Genomic DNA, 20,108 nt, shown 5'->3' on the forward strand with positions numbered 1-20,108 from the left:
GATGAAGAGACCACAAGTGTTTTTTTCCCCTCCAGAGTTTTATTGTTATTTTCAATATTTTGTATTTTAAAATCAACGTCTAAGCGTCTGTTCATTAGTCCCTATAACACATGGCTCAACTTAATTTGTGGTGCTTCTAATTAAAAGGGTGCTATTATGCTTTTTCACTTTTTGAACTTTAGTCAGTGTGCGGTGTGTATGTTTGGGCTTAAACAAAAAGATCTACAGAGTCACAAATCTCAGAGTCCTCTCCAAAAGAACATATTTAGTTTTTAAAAAAAAAACTCCTTCCAAGAACTACAACGAACGGCTCCTGTGGACTACAACGTTTGTTTTCTGCATGCAGTGATGTCACAACACAGTCCATTAGAATATCATTCAATTAAATCCCGCCCACAGAAATTCAAATTGTTGGGGGGTGAGTGGAGACCAGTGTTGGGAAGGTTACTTTGGAAATGTAATAGGTTACAGATTACAAGTTACTTGATTTAAAATGTAATAAGTAGTGTAACTCTTCAATTACTTTATTAAAGTAATGTTATTTTATATAAATTTTATATAAAGTAACTTATTTTAATTACTTTTTGATTACTTTTCTAAATTTCTAATATTTTCAACTGTTAATCATTTTGAAACATTTAAACCAGGCAGAGTGAACCTTACAGTAGCACTCAACACTGATCACTATTTTGCGATAACAACTGGCTGAATGTACATTATCTCACTTATTACACAGCTGCTTGATAGATTATTTAGATGTTTCGTGTCAAAATTATTAGACACGAAACACTGATCTGAGTTGAAATATTTGAATGCAAAGCTTCCACGAAGAAATCAGTTGCTAGCAAACGGCAAGTTCAAACTAGACATTTTAGGGATACAGTGCAGTCATACCAGTTTTCTTACACAACATTTCACCACATAACTAATTAGTAGTACTAATTTGTTAGTTATCTTATAATCCATTACAGTGTACAAAAAAAAAAAAAATGGCAGCAGCTGTTTGTATAAAACAACAGAGCGAGTCCACGATACCAGGATGACAGAATTAAGAAATTGTCCACATAATATTGAATTACGCTTTAATATTTTATTAGCTAACCAAATGCAAAGCTTCCACCAAGAAAAATTATAACTTAAGTTGCCCTGAATGAGCCTGAGCTGTGTAATAATTTCATTTAAAGCACAGCCACAGCCTTTTTTGGGGTTTTTTATGCCTTTTATTGTGATAGGACAGTAGAGAGATGACAGGAAAGAGCTGGGAGGAGAGGGGAGCGGGATCGGCAAAGGACCTCGAGACGGGATTCGAACTGGGGTCACCGTGAGCGCAGTTGTGCTATATGTCATAACAAGATCATAACATAAATAACATCATAACCAGAAATAGTTTAATCACCATGATACTGGGTTTGAAATCAGATGTTTGCATAGTTATGACAGGAAACCCTAGCATCTAACAATGCCTTGGAAAAAACAATCTTAAAAAATAAAGTTTATGCATAAACCCAAATAGGAAATAAAACAGTTATCGAATAAGCATGTGTCGTGTTCTGTGTCCTAAATATGGAGTTAGAATTGTTGCATAATTCCAAATAAATACATTATGATCCACAAATAAATGTAAAGCGATCGACAAAAACAAAGCATATTCACAAAATAAATAGAATGAGATTCACAAATAAATCTTAGAGTTCCACAAACATGAATTATATTCACAAGTAAAAATAACATACTCACAAATATTTTTTTTTTATTTTACAAACACAACTTTGCCCGGCATTTATATGTGAATCGCGTACTGTGCATTTGTAGATCGCTGCACATATTTGTGGTTTTTGAAACATTTCAAGCCTCAAGACACACACTGATCCACAAACGCATGGACTCCACCCACCTTCTACTTAAGCCAATCAGAGGCCGGCCACGTGGGGCTGACCAATCGTTGCATGTTCTCGCTCCAACCAATCACGTTTTGCCTTACAATCAGTGCGGGACCAGCCGTAATTCAGGACAATTAACCAGTCTCTTCAAAATGGAGGACCAGGATAGTGGTGCTCATCACAGCATTATTGTAATAATATCTAAAAAATAAAACAAGTAATGTTATGTGTAATGTAATCAGTGTTTCATGTATCACTGAGTCGATGCGTGTTTTGACCGTGAGTGTGTTTAGCAAACTGGTATTCTACGGTGACCGGGAGGGGAGGTCTTCGGTTCACTTAGTTTTGTCGTGGCCACGACATATAAACTCGTGAGAACGTGATAATATAACACAGCCACGAGATATGAATTTGTGGGAACGTCATATTATGTCGTGGCCACGAGATCGTTTTGTCGAGGTAACGACATACTTATGCCACGACTTCTTATGTTGAGGGAAAGACATATTTTTCTCGTGGCCACGAGTTTATTGCATAAACAAACCTGCGTGACCATAGCAACCCGGGATTATCAGAGATGGATTCATTATTATTTTATTTTAAATTAATAAATTATTATATTAATTATTGTAGATTATTTCATAATTTCTTTTATTGTTTTATCATATACATTATTATATTGCACGCAATGTAAACAGCATTCATATTAAGTTTATAATGAATAAACGTTACCTAAAGTAGCCTAAATTACGGTGACCGGGAGGGGACACCTTCGGTTTACTTAAGTTTGTCGTGGCCACGAGATATTAATTCGTGGAAACGTCATATTATGTCGTGGCCACGAGATCATTTTGTCGAGGTAACGATGTCGTGGCCACAAGATGCTATGATGAGGGAACGACATCCATTTCATCCAGTTTAATGTGTAAACAAACCTGCGTGACCATAGTAACCCGGGATTATCGGAGATTTTTATCCGAGATTATTACCATTTTATTTTGAGTTAAGAAATTATTATATTAATTATTATAGAAATGAATACATTATTAAATGATTATATTAACAACAGGGGATGCTGTCTGTGTGAATGCTGTCTGTGCGCGATGCATTCGAAAGAAGTTTATCATTAATAAATATTACACAAAGTACATCAAATAAAATAGGCCTACAAGATATTTTTATCCAACCTCCTATTAACTGATCGTTTTTTCAGTATAATATTATTATTATTATTATTAGTATTAGCCTATTATTTTATTTTCGTTTATGTTCTATCTCTTTACTTAACGTTCTATATGTAAATACTGTAAATGCTCGACATATGTTATATGACTGGGATTTTTACTGGAATGCAGTTTAAAGGTTCCCAGCGAGCAAAAAGCGGTCTAGAACACGTCTATAAGACGTAATTTATAGACATCCAGAAGACGTCCTCACAGGAGCCAGAATGAAAGTTTTTTATACGTCTTTTCTGGACATTGCATAGACGTAATTTAAAGACGTGCTACAGACGTAATTTATAGACATCCGTAAATACGTAATTGTTGGACAGCTAAAGGCAGCCAGAATAAAAGTTGGATTAAATGCTTTTTCTGTAGAAATGTCTAAGACAACTGTACTAACATGGAAATCCCATCTGTGCATATTTGCAAGGATCAAACTTTAAAAAATGTTTACTTCAAACAGTGGAAGTGAGTTAGTTCTCACTAAGAAAAACCCAGTTACTCTTGTTAATGGTTGTCGCGTCATGAAACTTCAGACAGACCATACACTGTAAAAAAAAAAAAGTATAATATACGGTAAAATACCGGCAGCTGTGGTTGCCAGAAGTTCACCGTAAAATATATGGTCACAATGTGAAATGCTTTATAGAATACTTTTTGATAACCCGTAAATTTTACATTTGAGAACTGCTGCTTGTTTACAGTACATTTCTGTTAAATAAAACAGATATATTGTAAACATGTTTACAGTAATTTACTTTAAAATAAGCAGTTGTAAATGTAGATTTTCTTACAGTAAACTACTGTTAATATAATAAATATACTGTCAAACTAATTACATTCTATTTACGTAACAAACACAATACAACTGTATAGAATATTATAGTATTTTATTGTAATGTTCAATTTTACAGAAAATTACCGGCAGCTGTGGTTGCCAGAATTTCACTGCAAAAAATACGGTAAAATACAAAAGGCATTACAGTTGTTTGCCACATATTTTACAGTAATCAGTCAGGTTATTGGAATTGCTAAATTAACTAATAAATACTGTCTATAGTAAATCAAGGCACAAACCATAATTATTAGATTTTAAAGAAACAGATTCTGCACACAGGCACTGTGTTAAAACAGTCTGAGCTGATCCAATAACTTGACCAGTGTACTCACAAACACGTGTTGATCTTGGAAATAAAATGTGTCCATATAAATTCAGGATAATCAATGATGACATAAACATCAATCAGGGCCGCTTGTCTGGTTGAACAACAGTAATGAGTCCACACTTGATGGAAGACATGGGACTGAGTCAGTTCGAGAAACTGGAAATGTACTGCTTGAAGACTTGAATGTTGTCACTATTTCAATGTGGATTGGCATGATCTATCTGCAGAAAACAGACACAAAGACAAGTTAGTTCATAAGCAATATGCTTAAACAGAGATAAACTCAGTCTTCTTTTGTCAAATTGATTATTAATGAACTACACACAAGCAAGCAACACTCTGAATTATGCAGTCTACTTTGATAATCAATACGAGTATCAGGGCAAAAGACTGAAATACACACATCTACACCTATTGTAGCTAAAAATAAAAATACTGTTTATTTCATTTGTGCATTTGTACTGTGTATTATGAGGCGCCACGTAGGATTTAAATGAAACTTCGCTTATCAATACATACATAAAACACATGCATATACACCTAGAAACTACTTGCGTATACATGTATACTATTGGATGTTCAAAATATATATATGAAATACACGTGCACACTAATATGAAATCCATACCAATACATCTTTTATTAGTAATGAATACATATACACTTGTGAATAACTTGTATATACATATTAACTTAACGCATGCATACGCTAATAGACACTCGCTTATACGTATAAACTTGATCCATGCATATAAACTCGCTGCATGCAGACACACCTGTACATACTCGCATATACATATAAACTTGATCCATGCATATACACCTAAAAACACTCGCACATACAAATAAACTCGTTGCGCGCATATACACCCATAAAACACTCACACAAACATACAAAATAAATTTCAGGTAAGACGCAGGCTTTAGTTGTGTATATACATATATGCAAGTGATTTCATATGTGGATGTGCATGAACTTTTCAGCGGGGTATTAAAATTGCTTTTGAAGGCGTGTGCACGTTTTACTTTCGGTTTTGTATGAACAATTGCGCAAACTCTCAGTGGTGCTGAACGGGATTTTGAAAAGTGCCCAGTGGAAATTCGCCCCTGGTACATCGTATGCTATATTAAAGTTATTTTTTAAACACTATTTTAATGCATTAAGTCACGTTAAGCGTTTTAAAATGCCCCGGCATCTGGAGATTCCGCCGGAAGTGCCGCTGCTTCCGTTTGCACTGAAAAGTTAACGCACATCCACAATTGAAATCACTTGCATATATGTATATACACAACTAAAGCCTGCGTCTTACCTGAAATTTATTTTGTATGTTTGCGTGAGTGTTTTATGGGTGTATATGCGCGCAACGAGTTTATATGTATGTGCGAGTGTTTTTAGGTGTATATGCATGGATTAAGTTTATATGTATATGCGAGTGTGTACAGGTGTGTCTGCATGCAGCGAGTGTATATGTATATGTGCGTGTTGTTGTAGGTGTATATGCATGGATCAAGTTTATACGTATAAGCGAGTGTCTATTAACGTATGCATGCATTAAGTTTATATGTATATACAAGTTATTCACAAGTGTATATATATTCATTACTAAGAAAAGATGTATTGGTATGGATTTCATATTAGTGTGCACGTGTATTTCATATATATATTTTGAACACCCAACAGTATACATGTATATGCAAGTAATTTCTAGGTGTATATGCACATGTTTATGTATGTATTGATAAGCGAGGTTTGATTTAAATCCTATGTGGCGCCTCAAAGTGTATCTTTGATCTTTTTAATAGTAAAAATAAAATGATGAAATAAATATTTTTTTTTTATTATTCACTAATAGTTTGAACTGAGTGTTGTGCTTGAATCTACCTAGCATTTGTTACACTGAACTATACCACTACTTACCATTAATTGTCCTTGAGACTGCTGTCTTATTGGGTCCAGACTTGACTGAAGAGAGGTTGGACAGAGTCTCTTGCTCACAGGATACAATGTTCAGAAAACTGGAACTTTGAGCTGGTGCTGACATGATCCTCTTTGCAAAAAGGAGATAAGAAACAAAAAAAGAAAAAAATGATAACATAAACAGTTAAGTGATATAACAAATTTTATAGCATTTACACATTAGCTACAGTAAGTGCTTCACTTAGAAATATTAAGCAGGTTGTGTTATTTCCAACTAAAAAAGTAATCATCGTCAACATTATGTAAACAATGTACATGAATATATAATACATTTTACTCAAGATCTTTTACATGCATGCATACAAGCTTCACGAAGATGACAGAATGTGGTGAACGTGTGGTAATATTAATCTGTAAATGTGCAAGCAATTTTAGTAATATGATGTTAAAAGTTTAGAAAAATTAGCATAAACAATATTTTACACATCAGTTGAGATCAAGCATTAGGACCTCTGTTTTTTAAATTAAAAACTGACATATGCACTGCTATAGAATGAAAGATTGTGAACACATTTATGTTGTAATAAAATACTCTTTAGAAAAAAAAGATTTTAGTTCCACAATTTTATCATATCAGTGACAACAGAGTAAAGTTATTTGAGCAGCTGACCAAAAGGTAACATGTATGATCTGACAAATATTGATGCAGGGCAGTTACTTTAAAAGCTTATGAATGAAATGTACTCACTGAAGCTTAGCACTCTGAGACTTGGCCATCCCACATTTCTGCAAAGTTGGAAGCACTGAAATTTCCAGCTGTGCAAGTTAAAGAAAGGGTTAAATAATTAAATAGTACTTCAAAAGTTTTTGGTAAGAAAGTAAAAGAAATTAATGTATAATGAACAGCAAAACTTACTGCTATTTATTCTTGAAAAGTATCGAAATCCAAATGGATACTGTCAGGAAAAAGAGATTGAAGAGGTCCTTGTTGCGTACAACACCTGGCATAACATAACAAAAACAGGTAAAGGGAAAAATATTGTCCTAAATAAGACAACATATTTTCAAGCATATCTTTCACTCTTTTAAATGCAGTTTGCACATTACATGTAATAAATAAATGGCCACATTTAGTGAAAAACCAACAGTTGTGCCTCACAAGTGGCTAATCAGGTTCAACACAACACATACCATTATTGTAGCAACCAAAGTTCACTTCCACCTGTGTCCTGGTGCTGCAATCCGGATCTCTCTCCATTGTGTCTCGCAAAAACATGTCATTAAAAGTTAAAACCAGTAAATTAAATAAATACTGTTGATAAAAGAGTACAATTTCACCACTTTCTTTTGTCACAAAGGTCCAGAAAGTTGTTTCCTCAAAGTCATCATCTACTGAAGTTTGAATGCAGTGCCTGAAATGTGTCAGAATTGAAAGACTTCAATTTTACACTAGTTATGAAAATAGCTTATACAATGTGTGTGTGTCTGTAAAAGCTATTTTACTTTTAGCAGAAAAATTTGAAAGTATTTACTTACTTTTAAGTAGATTCCTAGATCTTAGCAATGCCATCAGCCATTAACTTAATTTGAAAGGTTACAACAATCACTGAAAAAAGGTGTCTGGAAAGTTTTCCAAAAGGTTTATTAACATCAGTATGTAAACAGCCAAACACTCTAAACTCCCTGTTGACTATTTTGAAAAAAAAAAACAAAACGTCTAAAATCCAAAACTAAAAGCATATCACACTATATGCAGGGAGTATAATCAATTTGTTTTGTAACATCTTTAGAAAAATGTAAAAAAAAAAAAAAAAAAATGCTCTTTTTTTTTTTTTTTTACTGAACTGAACAAATACAGCCTTTAACAAAAATGTCCAAAATGTTACATTGTTCTTAGGTAATCATTAGACATTAATAACTTTTACCAAAATGTGAAATAAGCCAGTTTACCAATTGAACTGAACCAAAAACAATGCTTATTAAAACATTAACATTAACCCAAAACCTAAAAGCATACTTTTTCTGTTAGTGGTTAACAGATAAGGTACAGTAAAGTGGATGCTGTTCCATACAGGTAGTGCTGTTTAAGTGTTTTGTCTTAACACTTCAAATGGATGTGACTGCACATTTAATAGCGGTAATGTTAACAGCTGTCCCGACAGTAATGTTAACAGGCGCATTAACATTATGTTTTCTGTAAAAATGAGCCTTAAATGATGCATATGTACAGAAAGTCTGTTTGCAATCGGCTGCAAAGCACTTAAATAAACAACGTGGTTCATTTCGGTGAAGTTTGCAGTGTAGTACATACCCCCTCAATGATTTGACCGACTTGCCACAGAAATTGCAACACAACATCGCGTCTACAAGACAGGATCAATAACTACAACGACAGTTGTCGGAGAGTTTTACCTTTTTAGTTTAGAAAAGTGTTGTCGGGCTTGACTCGAAAAGAGATATGAAGTCCCCAGAAGTCAAACAGTTGTGTTATCGCGTATCGTTATTCCAACAGTTGCTGGGCGGTGGGCGAGCTAAAATGGCGCTGACTAAAAAAAAATGACGTCGACGTTGTTAACGTTCGTTCAATGAGCGGTGCCCTTCCCCCATTTTAAATTAGTGCGCATTCCCGTGCACTATTGTTTTTTTTTAAATAAGCCCAGAAATGGGGAATGGGTTATGCACTTTGAAAAGATGTTATACTAAACAGATACACATGTAGCATGCGTCAGCAGTGCACGATAATGCCTTTCCCCTCACCTTCACAATTTGCAAGTAACCCTAAATAATATAAACAAATAAAGGCATTATAGTACTCACCACTTGTACTGCATGCAGATCGCGCCGTGCAGTTCTCATGATGTCAGAAGTCGGGACTGGAAGCCGTCTTCTTCTTGTTGTTTTTTCTGTCTTCATGTTTGTTCATGATTTTGATAAATGTTTCTCAGTGTTTCACAGTTTTATGATAGGTTACTTTATTTATTAATTTTTAAAAAATAGGCTTAGATCATGAATAATAGGCTACTACACCGTTTTCAATAATTTACTTTTAAAGAGTATTTTTAATAGGATTTTTAAAACATGCTATCATGAATAATAAAGGATAAATAATAAAACACATTTTCATAATTTTCTTTTAGAATGGGCAAGTTTTTGTTATGTCTTGTGCTCTTTTATTTAGCTTATTCTATCTGATTTTATTTCATAGCCTATAGTGACAATTAAAAAATAATATGGAAGATCAAATATTTTTACAATATGATTACATAAAGGTCAATATATTTGTATTCTTAAAATTATCTCTTGACTTTTTTCAAGACATCCATTTTGTTTTTCGTTGCATTTTAACGATCAAATTTGATCCATATTTAAAAGAAAAATACACAAAAGTACAGTCAATTACAGAATATTTTAATTTTTTTAATTAAAGGGATAGTTCACCAAAAGAAAATTTAAATTATGTCATCTTCGGAACAGATATTAAGATTTTTTGGATTTAATTGTGTAATTATGGTGTAACGACCATTGCTGTCTATCTTAATTTGTGTTCCAAAGATGAATGAAATCTTACGGGTTTGGAATTTTCATTTTTGGGTGAACTATCCCTTTAAAATTGACTTATTTAACAACCATATACCATATGTTTAACATCTTGCTACAGTAGAATTTAAGGTATGTGTTTGTCGAATTTTTGAAGGTTTTATGTTGTAAATTCTATAGTACACATCAACAAAATGTGTTTTTACACAGAATTATACCGTTGATTTTAGGGGGATTACTTGCTTGAGAAGTTACGGTAGTTTTTAATTTATTTTAGCCAAAATTAATCTTTTCACTGTAACAATTTGTGTTTTTTACATTTTAAGAAAGTAAAAATTTAAGTTATGTACTGTTTCTTAAATTACGGTAATTTAATGTATGTAATACATGTAGTGACATGCCATTTTTGTTTAAATAATCTTTTACTGTTGCTGCTTTACAGTTTTTTACTGTAGTTTTCACAGACATTTTTTACAGTGTAGACCTAAATTAGATTTGAAAGAATACTGATAATACTGAATATTCAATTGAATAACTGTGTAGTGTATACTAGTCTTGCATTTTTGAATCTTATCAATATAATTGTAATAAACTGCTTACCATTTTCCTGTAAACCAAACTGATCACTCCCAGAAATCAACTATTTAAATCTCAAAATATATTTTTATTACTAATACTTAGCAAAACTTAAAACTAGAACAGTAGTATAAATTAACACAACACAATAAAACTTAAAACGATCGTGTTTAAGGGCTTGGCACTTAATCTGGAATGAAAGACTTTAGGAAATTAGTCTGGACTGAGGGACTCTGCAATTATGACAATGACGATGGTTGTTAATTTTTTTTACAGTCATTTCAGATGTCTTTTTTGATTGGTTGACGTTTCGACTGTGGCCTTAACATATTTTCTGTCATTTATTGACTAAATCTGGATGTTTACGGACGTTTAGATTGTGGCCAAATTGGACATCTTTATTCACGTAATTTGTCGAATAATTCTGGATGTCAAAGGACGTACAGATAATAGCCAGGATGAACGTCTTTTCTCAACTAAATCTGGTAGTCAGTGGACGTTTAGATTGTGGCCAGATTGGACATCTTTATTCACCTCATAAATCGACTAAATCTAGATGTCAGTGGACGTTTAGATTATAGTCAATATGAACGTCTTTTCTCAACTAGTACTGGCTGTCAGTGGACGTTTAGATTGTGGCCTGATGAGACATCGTTTCTCAGTGTCATTAATCGACTTATTCTGGCTGTCAATGGACGTTCAGATCATGGCCTGGACGGGCGGACGCGATATCAACATGTTTTGTATGTCCACAGACGTCACTTGCTCAGTGGGTTGAATTATATTTTATTTTGTTTCGTCTAATTATTAGACTAGTGTTTTAGTGAGGAATGAATCATTCACGTAGTTTAATTTGTAAATGAAAACACTCATTTATCGTCACACACGGGCATAAATACAATTATATAGTCAAAACTTTATTGGCATAATTGTCAAGCATTAATAAAATTAGCCCTAACCAGTTATTAAAATAATAATAGCCTAACCATAATAATAATAGGCTAATAATAAATTATAAGTGACTTATAAGTGGCTATATTTTTATATTTATTGTGTATTGCTTTGCCTAATGTTCTGCCCTATATGCTAGTATTTGCTATATTTTGCAATTACTCTTTTGCAGTTGTTTTCATTTACAAATTAAACTACGTGAATGATTAATTCCTCAGTGAAACACTATAATTAGACGAAACAAAATAAAATATAATTCAACCTTTAAACTGCATTCCAGTAAAAATCCCAGTCACATAACATATGTCGAATATGTCGAGCATTCCCAGCAAACACAGAACGTTCCCCTAACGTTCCCCTATGGTTCCCGTTTGGTTATTTTTTTGGGAACCAAATGAGAACGTTCTAGGAACGTTCCCTGTAGGTTCTCTTTTTAATAACCTACAGGGAACGTTCCCAGAACGTTCCCTGCAGGTTATTTTTTGGTTTAAATTTATAACCTAAAAAGAACCTTCCCAGAACGTTCCCTGCAGGTAATTTTTAGGTTTTATTTTTAGAACCTACAGAGAACGTTCCCGGAACGTTCTCTGTAGGTTATTTTCAGATTGCATTTTTACAACCTACAGGGAACGTTCCCAGAACGTTCCCTGCAGGTTATTTTTTGGTTTAATTTTATAACCTAAAAACAACCTTCCCAGAACGTTCCCTGCAGGTTATTTTTAGTTGTCATATCAGTGTAAACTAATAAAAACTTGGCAGATCTTTCTGATCATTCTAATGTTAAAATGTATTCTTTTTCATCATAAACAAACTATTTTTTTGCAGAATTTCATGTCTAAAATAAGCGTTTAATAAAGTGTAGACATCAAAGTGGTCAAATCGAATTATAATTATAATATAATTCCAATTAAGCCAAGGTTAAGCGTAGTCAGAAAATCATATCATTAACACTGGGTTTGTTTGTATATTTATTTTCTGCGCGCCTCTGATCTGCACGCGCTTCTCTAGCACGCGCTCAATCCTGCCTTCCACAGAAAGCCGCGCACCCGCGTAATTTAAAAATTAACGGTCATTTCGTTTTACTGACTGACTAACATTCGTTGATTGATCGCTTTAATGAATAATTACTTATAATTAATATATATACGAGAGTAAATATTGTGATTTCAGGGAAATTTGACACGTCCAATTGAAGAGAACATGATGTTAACGGAGAAGTTTTTGTGTACTGACCAAAAGAGAGAAGCACATCGTCGTTAATTCAGTGGTAAGAAACGAATGTAATATTATTCTAAGTCAAATAAATGTATTCGTTTTCAATGTCTGTAAAAATAAAATTCACATTTTTAAAATCCAATATTTTGTTGAAGTCAGTGTTATTTGGTGCTTTAATAAACAAAATCTGGGTTATGGTACTTCTAATCTTATATATTAACGAATAAAACAAATCTAGGATATTAAAGGATAATTTAATGTCATTTTATGGTGGCTAAATGTGCTCTAAATATCTGTAAGGATTAAACAATAGTTTAAAACAAGACATGGTTTGTAGTAGTGATTATTGAGGTCCACATCCGTCCGTCTGCTTACTACGGGACGCGGGAGTGCTGACATACGGCAGCGGTATCGGAGTGAAGAGGTTAGGAGAACGTTCTGGGAACCTTCAGAGAACTTTCAGGGAACCTTCTAGGAACATAAATAGAATGTTCCCTATTGGTTAGCCAGGAAAGTTTTCTTAACGTAAATAGAACGTTCCCTGCAGGTTAGGGGAACGTTCTGGGAACCTATCGGGAACATTCCGAGAACGTTCCCAGAACGTTCCCTGTAGGTTCCCAGAACGTTCCCCTAACCTGCAGGGAACGTTCTATTTACGTTAAGAAAACTTTCCTGGCTAACCAATAGGGAACGTTCTTGGTAACGTTCTGGGAACGTTCTGGGAACCAAAACCTAACGTTCCCAGAACGTTCTGGGAACCAAAAATTGTTATCTGGGTTCACGGTATTTACATATAGAACGTTAAGTAAAGAGATGGAACATGAACGAAAATAAAATAATAGGCTAATAATAATAATACTAATAATAATAATAATAATAATAATAATACTGAAAAAACGATCAGTTAATAGAAGGTTGGATAAAAATATCTTGTAGACCTATTTTATTTGATGTACTTTGTGTAATATTTATTAATGATAAACTTCTTTCGAATGCATCGCGCACAGACAGCATTCACACAGACAGCATCCCCTGTTGTTAATATAATCATTTAATAATGTATTCATTTCTATAATAATTAATATAATAATTTCTTAACTCAAAATAAAATGGTAATAATCTCGGATAAAAATCTCCAATAATCCCGGGTTACTATGGTCACGCAGGTTTGTTTACACATTAAACTGGATGAAATGGATGTCGTTCCCTCATCATAGCATCTTGTGGCCACGACATCGTTACCTCGACAAAATGATCTCGTGGCCACGACATAATATGACGTTCCCACGAGTTGATATGACGTTCCCACGAATTAATATCTCGTGGCCACGACGAACTTAAGTGAACCGAAGGTGTCCCCTCCCGGTCACCGTACTAAATAACATAGGCATACAAGAAAACATTTTTACCCATCCCTCAATCGTCTTCAAAATATTTAAATATTATTATTAGGCCATTATTATCACCATCATCTTCATCAACATCATTATTATTAGCCTATTATTATATTTTTATATTTTTCCTTCATTTCGATCTTACATAACGTTCTTAATAATAATAATAATAATAATAATAATAATAATAATAATAATAATAAGAATAAGAATAAGAGAGATAAGAATAAGAGAGAATATACAAATATTAAATTAAATGTTTAATGTTAGTAAAAATGTTTTAAACAACTCTGATAATCCCTGGTTGCTATGGTCACGAAGGTTTGTTTATGCACGAGAAAAATATGCCGTTCCCTCATCATAAGAAGTCGTGGCCACGAGAAATGGATGTCGTTCCCTCAACATCTCGAGGCCACGACATCGTTACCTCGACAAAACGATCTCGTGGCCACGACATAATATGACGTTCCCACAAATTCATATCTCGTGGCTGTGTTATATTATCACGTTCTCACGAGTTTATATGTCGTGGCCACGACAAAACTAAGTGAACCGAAGACCTCCCCTCCCGGTCACCGTAGAATACCAGTTTGCTTAACACACTCACGGTCAAAACACGCATCGACTCAGTGATACATGAAACACTGATTACATTACACATAACATTACTTGTTTTATTTTTTAGATATTTTTACAATAATGCTGTGATGAGCACCACTATTCTGGTCCTCCATTTTGAAGAGACTGGTTAATTGTCCTGAATTACGGCTGGTCCCGCACTGATTGTAAGGCAAAACGTGATTGGTTGGAGCGAGAACATGCAACGATTGGTCAGCCCCACGTGGCCGGCATCTGATTGGCTTAAGTAGAAGGTGGGTGGAGTCCATGCGTTTGTGGATCAGTGTGCGTCTTGAGGCTTGAAATGTTTCAAAAACCACAAATATGCGCAGCGATCTACAAATGCACAGTACGCGATTCACATATAAATGCCAGGCAAAGCTGTGTTTGTAAAATAAAAAAAAATATTTGTGAGTATGTTTTTTATTTGCAATTCTAATTTTTTTACTTGTGAATATAATTCATGTTTGTGGAACTCTAAGATTTATTTGTGGATCTCATTCTATTTATTTTGTGAATATGCTTTGTTTTTGTCAATGGCTTTACATTTATTTGTGGATCATAATGTATTTATTTGGAATTATGCAACAATTCTAACTCCATACCTAAACTCCTGAAACATTGGTGTCTCATTTTAGAGCAGTCAATGCAATTTATGAAGGAAAGTCAATTAAGTCTGTAAGTGGGGGTGGGTGTGTGAAAAAATTCAGATGTAACCCCCTTTGTAATCACTGGCATTTTTCAAAAGTAACTGTAATTTAATTACACTTTTTTTTTTCTCAGTAACTGTAACTAATTACAATTACATTTATTTTGTAATTAAATTACCTAAATCCTGAATTACGGCTGGTCCCGCACTGATAGTAAGGCAAAACGTGATTGGTTGGAGCCAGAACATGCAACGATTGGTCAGCCCCACGTGGCCGGCATCTGATTGGCTTAAGTAGAAGGTGGGTGGAGTCCATGCGTAACTAGTTACTCACGTAACTAGTTACTCCCCAACACTGGTAGGGATGAGGTGGGGGATTAGCATAACTTTAGCGATGCAGTGCGGAGAGCCGCTTCAACGAGCCCCAGCGCGGTGGGTATAAACACAAGCATTGGCGCCGCAGACGTGTGCAGTGTGTGGTAAGAGATTTATTCATAAAGTGTAGATAGCTTCACTTATAACATAAGTGTTTTTTAAAATGCATAAACTTGCACTAGAATAGGCTAGACTAATCAGCGATGATGTTCTTTGATAATGTATGAATAAGTAAATGAAACTAAGTATGTAAATTAAATTAATTAGCACTATAATATCATGTATCTGCGATCTCACAGGCTGAGGATGGGACTAAACACTACTGTACTGTATTATTTACTCACACTCCATGCATCCTAGGTGTATTTGACTTTCTTCTTTCAGACGAATGCAATTGGAGTCTAATAAAGTCTAATAAAGTGCATCCATCCATAATAAAAAGTGCCACTAGCCCTACCACAAAAAAATTAAATAGGTGCTGTTATCATTGTTTTTGACTCATGCTATATTTTATTTTAATAAATAATTTTATATGACACTAAAATTTTACATACCAAATAAAATTGTACAACTCTTGATTCCAATTTCGATACCACTCCTAAACCTATTAGCCTAACTAAAATCCAAACATTATTAATTATTATTAATATTTTATTAAAAATGAAAAGATGCTTTAGGGACAGACAGCAGACAGACTGAAAGAACGCAAACTCAGTGTTTGTGTCACGAATCTGGTCGGTGTCCCGCTGTCCGCTCACCGCCAGATGTCACTCTCACCCTATCGTCACACTCTGACTGTTGTACTACACCCCGGACTACATCCCCCGTCATGCATCATGCTGATCGCGTCTGCGCATGTGACCAATCAGCAGCACCATAAAAGCCCCGGTCTTTCCCCATGCTAACCACGGATTGTTTATAGTGTTTCTCCCTTTGTCTAGTGTTTCATAGTTCCTTGTGTTTTTGATTCTCTCGCCTGGCTCCTCGTTCTCGACTGTTCGCCGCCTGCCTTCGGATTATCGCTCGTTTATGGACTATTCTCTCTCGTCTCGCCTCTTACACTCCCATTTACTGTTGTCTGACCCTGCCTGCTCGACTATGTATTTGTCTCCTAATGTCAATAAAGGCTCGCAAATGGATCCGCTCGCCTCTCGTCCGTTTCTCCCTGTGACAGTTTGTCAGCAGGTGGCGCTTATGAATTAACAGTGATATTACGTTTCTATGGTTACCACTGTAAACAAAGCAGCTCGGTGCTTATGAACGTTACTTTAAATACATCATACATGAGCAAATGAAAGGAAAACGCCATGTAAACAGTCAGTTCCTCTCACAGACACATTCTCATAAACCACAGTTTCAATATTTAGGATAATATTTCACACATTGTGCACTGGGATCTTGGTCTGCCTGCTACAGTATTTTGCTCTCTTTGCGTTCGTCTTTAGCGTCTTTGGCCTCTGTTAACAGATGTCTGAAAAGTTTGTCATATTTCTACACACGAGACATTGCATGTAGTTCGTGTGCAAGCCCAGAACAAGAGATCGGTTGAAATATGAAATATGCATCTGTCTCCACTCTATAAATTATGTATTGATCATTATTAAAGCTACAAAGCTAATACTTTTGTAGGCTATTTTTCCATCAGAGACACGTCTCTCTGTGATCGCTTAAAATTTTAAATTATCAAGGTTAAAAACACATGAAAATTGTAAACTTCCGTGACGACCGGGCCTGTGACATATTCGTGAACTGTCCCGATCGGGTTTCATGCTGGCCCTGGGCCATGGGACACTCCTTATTGTCGAGCCCTGACTATTATCCTAGCTTGCGCTAACAGCTTTGATAAGGGGCGTGTCAGTACTGAAACAGCGTCTAAGCTGTTCGCCAATCGCAACGCAGGGGGACAACTAACCAATCACAACACATTTGCTTTTTTTCAGAAGGCGGGCCTTCATTAAACCCAGAACTAATCAAGCTATTTGTGCCAGGCTGGGAGAAATGTATTGTAATAATGTAAATTATGTGAAAAATAATGCGTTTTTCTAAACAACAAGCATGAGAGCATGTTCCAGTACACCCCCAAAACAAAATTAAGACTTTGAAAAAGAGCATAAACGGACTCCTTTAAGTGATAAAAAGCAGTTGCAAATGTTGCACTAAATAAATATCACCACAACTCATCTTTGCACCAATAAAACGTGCAACACTTTGTGTTTCTACCAAATTAGATGTAATATCTAAATAGTATATTAATATTTAACTTCCATTTGCAAGGTTTCTGTGACCTCTGGCGAGATCTCGACAAAAAGCCTCGAATACTACTCCTGAGCGGTTTTCAAGATAGTGTGGATTTAGTGTGCGTTAAGGGCACTGCACTTTGGCATGTTTAAGACCTGGGACAGTATTGCACACTTACTTCCTGTCATGCGCACATGTTTTTAAGTGGCCAAGATTGCAAGTGTGGGTATTTGGACAAGGCATCTATGAAGTGCATGACATGCAGTACACTACAGAGAAGGACAGAGCGAAAATGAATGAGAGCATTCGGACATTGACGTAAATGGTTCTTGGTGCTGTTGCATAAACAACCTCGTAATGGGAAAGTTTTACATTCATAATGCAATGGCCTGACTCCAAAACAATTTTTCCTCACTAAAAGAAAAGTCAAGCTTCATCGTAATGTTTTTAATAAGTGTAAAGGTAAAAGGTGACACCTAAGCACACATTATCTATCTATCTATCTATCTATCTTGTTGTGCTGTTCCAAAACTCTAGCGAAGGTTTTCCATTAAAAAAAAAACACTTTGTCACTCATAAAACGATGACTGAAAAGCAATATTAGTTTTTTCTGTAAAATTTCTTTACAAATGTATAATGAAAGTTCCCTACTGTTCAGAATTCACTGCAATGTTACATAGTCCATGTTTATATTATAGTAAAAAAATCCTAATGTGTCTCCTTTTGTATAGATGTATGTAACTGAAAGACTGTTAAAACCATTGTACAGTTGTTTGCCTAAATATAGGTGTAACGTTGAGTGAGAGGCGAGCGGATCCATTTGCGAGCTTTTATTAAGAGGACGAGACAGAGACATGGTCGAAAAACAGGCAGGGTCAAAACAACAGCAAACAGGTATGTCAAAGGCAAGACGTAGAGAATAATCCAAGAAACGAGCAATAGTCCAGTAGGCAGGCGGCGAGACAGTCGAGAAGAGAAGGCCAGGCGAGAAAGCTAAACACAGGGAACTTGGAAGCAAGGGAACAGGGAACTGGAAACTAGGAACAATAACAATGAAAATCGTAACAACAATACTAAACACAATACTCCGTGGATTGCAAGAGGAAAGACCGGGGCTTTTATAGCGCTGCTGATTGGTCACAGGTGCTGACCCAGTCAGCGCGCTGAATGACGGGGAATGTAGTCCGGGGTGTGGTGCAACAGTCTGAGTGAAGTGACAGGGTGAGAGCGACATCTGGTGGTGAGCGGACCGCAGATCACCAACCAGATTCGTAACAATAGGGTAACTGTTGTGACAGTGTTTCATTTTGTTGATTCAAAATATCTCTCAATATAGTATTACTGTAGAAATGTAGCAAATTTCTGTCTCACTTATTTTTGTATAATGTTTTTGATTTCACGGTTTTCACATTTTTGTAAAAAACATGTACACATGCAAATTGGCCTGTAGATACACTGAGTACTATGCCCTAAAAGTATGTGAGAAAAAACAAACAAACAAACACATAAACAAACAAACGAAAACATACCTTTAAGTGTGTAGCAGAAGAGTGAGCAGGACAAACTACTTAATTGGTTCAAATGCAATGATAGAATGTCTTGCCTAGGCCTAGGTCAGACTGTATTTGCATATCTCCCTGCAGCCAATAGCGAGAGTTTTGGGTGTGGCTACTTTAGCAGGCGGAGCCAGAGGGTGTTTAGCCAAAGCCACTAGATGGCAAACCTGCAACCATTAGCCAAAAAAGCACACCAGCTAAAGCTAACGCTTCTGGTCTGGCAGTACGGCACTTCCCATTCATTCCTACGGTATCCGTAAATGGCCAATGAGTGTCGCACAACTCTGACTGAAATTCAATGAGGTCAAAGCTGTAATGTGATTGGTTATTTTGGGACACGTGGCCGAAAAGCCATTGGTCGAAAGCGGAGGAAAGGCTTCACATCAGCTGCCTGGAAATGCTAGCAGTTTGTCGGGCCTGTCAGTTCTTCCTGCCAGACCTAAGGGGACTCCATGTATTGATCCGCTCGGACAACATGTCAGTAGTGTCCTACATCAATTGCCAGGGAGGTCTGTCTTCGAAGCGCCTCTTCCTTCTGGTAGAGCACCTTCTGGAATAGGCCCAGCTCCACTTGCGCTCGCTGAGAGCATCACATGTTCTGGGCAGATTGAACTGAGGAGCGGACATGTTATCGCGGAGCAAGGTCCCTTCAGAGGACTGGATGCTCCATCTGCAGATGGTTCAGAGGATTTGGGAGATCTTTGGCAAGGCCGGGGTAGACCTCTTCGCCTCAGAGGACAACTCTTATTGCCCAGTTTATTATTCGAAGGACAGAGATGCATTGTCCCATGATTGGCCCAACCTCCTTCTTT

At 35.7% G+C, this 20,108-nt stretch overlaps 1 long non-coding RNA gene across 1 annotated transcript; it reads right to left on the reverse strand.

Moving 5' to 3' along the window:
- Window positions 1–3,976: 3,976 nt before the first annotated feature.
- Window positions 3,977–7,892, reverse strand: LOC127155426 (uncharacterized). The gene is made up of 5 exons (XR_007825599.1): window positions 7,379–7,892; window positions 7,104–7,188; window positions 6,936–7,003; window positions 6,188–6,317; window positions 3,977–4,490 (listed from the first exon to the last, which is right to left on the reverse strand). It is a non-coding gene; the product is annotated as an uncharacterized LOC127155426 (long non-coding RNA).
- Between the last annotated feature and the right edge of the window lie 12,216 nt (window positions 7,893–20,108).

The sequence above is a fragment of the Labeo rohita genome, chromosome 24 (assembly GCF_022985175.1).
Source record: "Labeo rohita strain BAU-BD-2019 chromosome 24, IGBB_LRoh.1.0, whole genome shotgun sequence".
In the NCBI taxonomy this organism is placed as follows: Eukaryota; Metazoa; Chordata; class Actinopteri; order Cypriniformes; family Cyprinidae; genus Labeo; species Labeo rohita.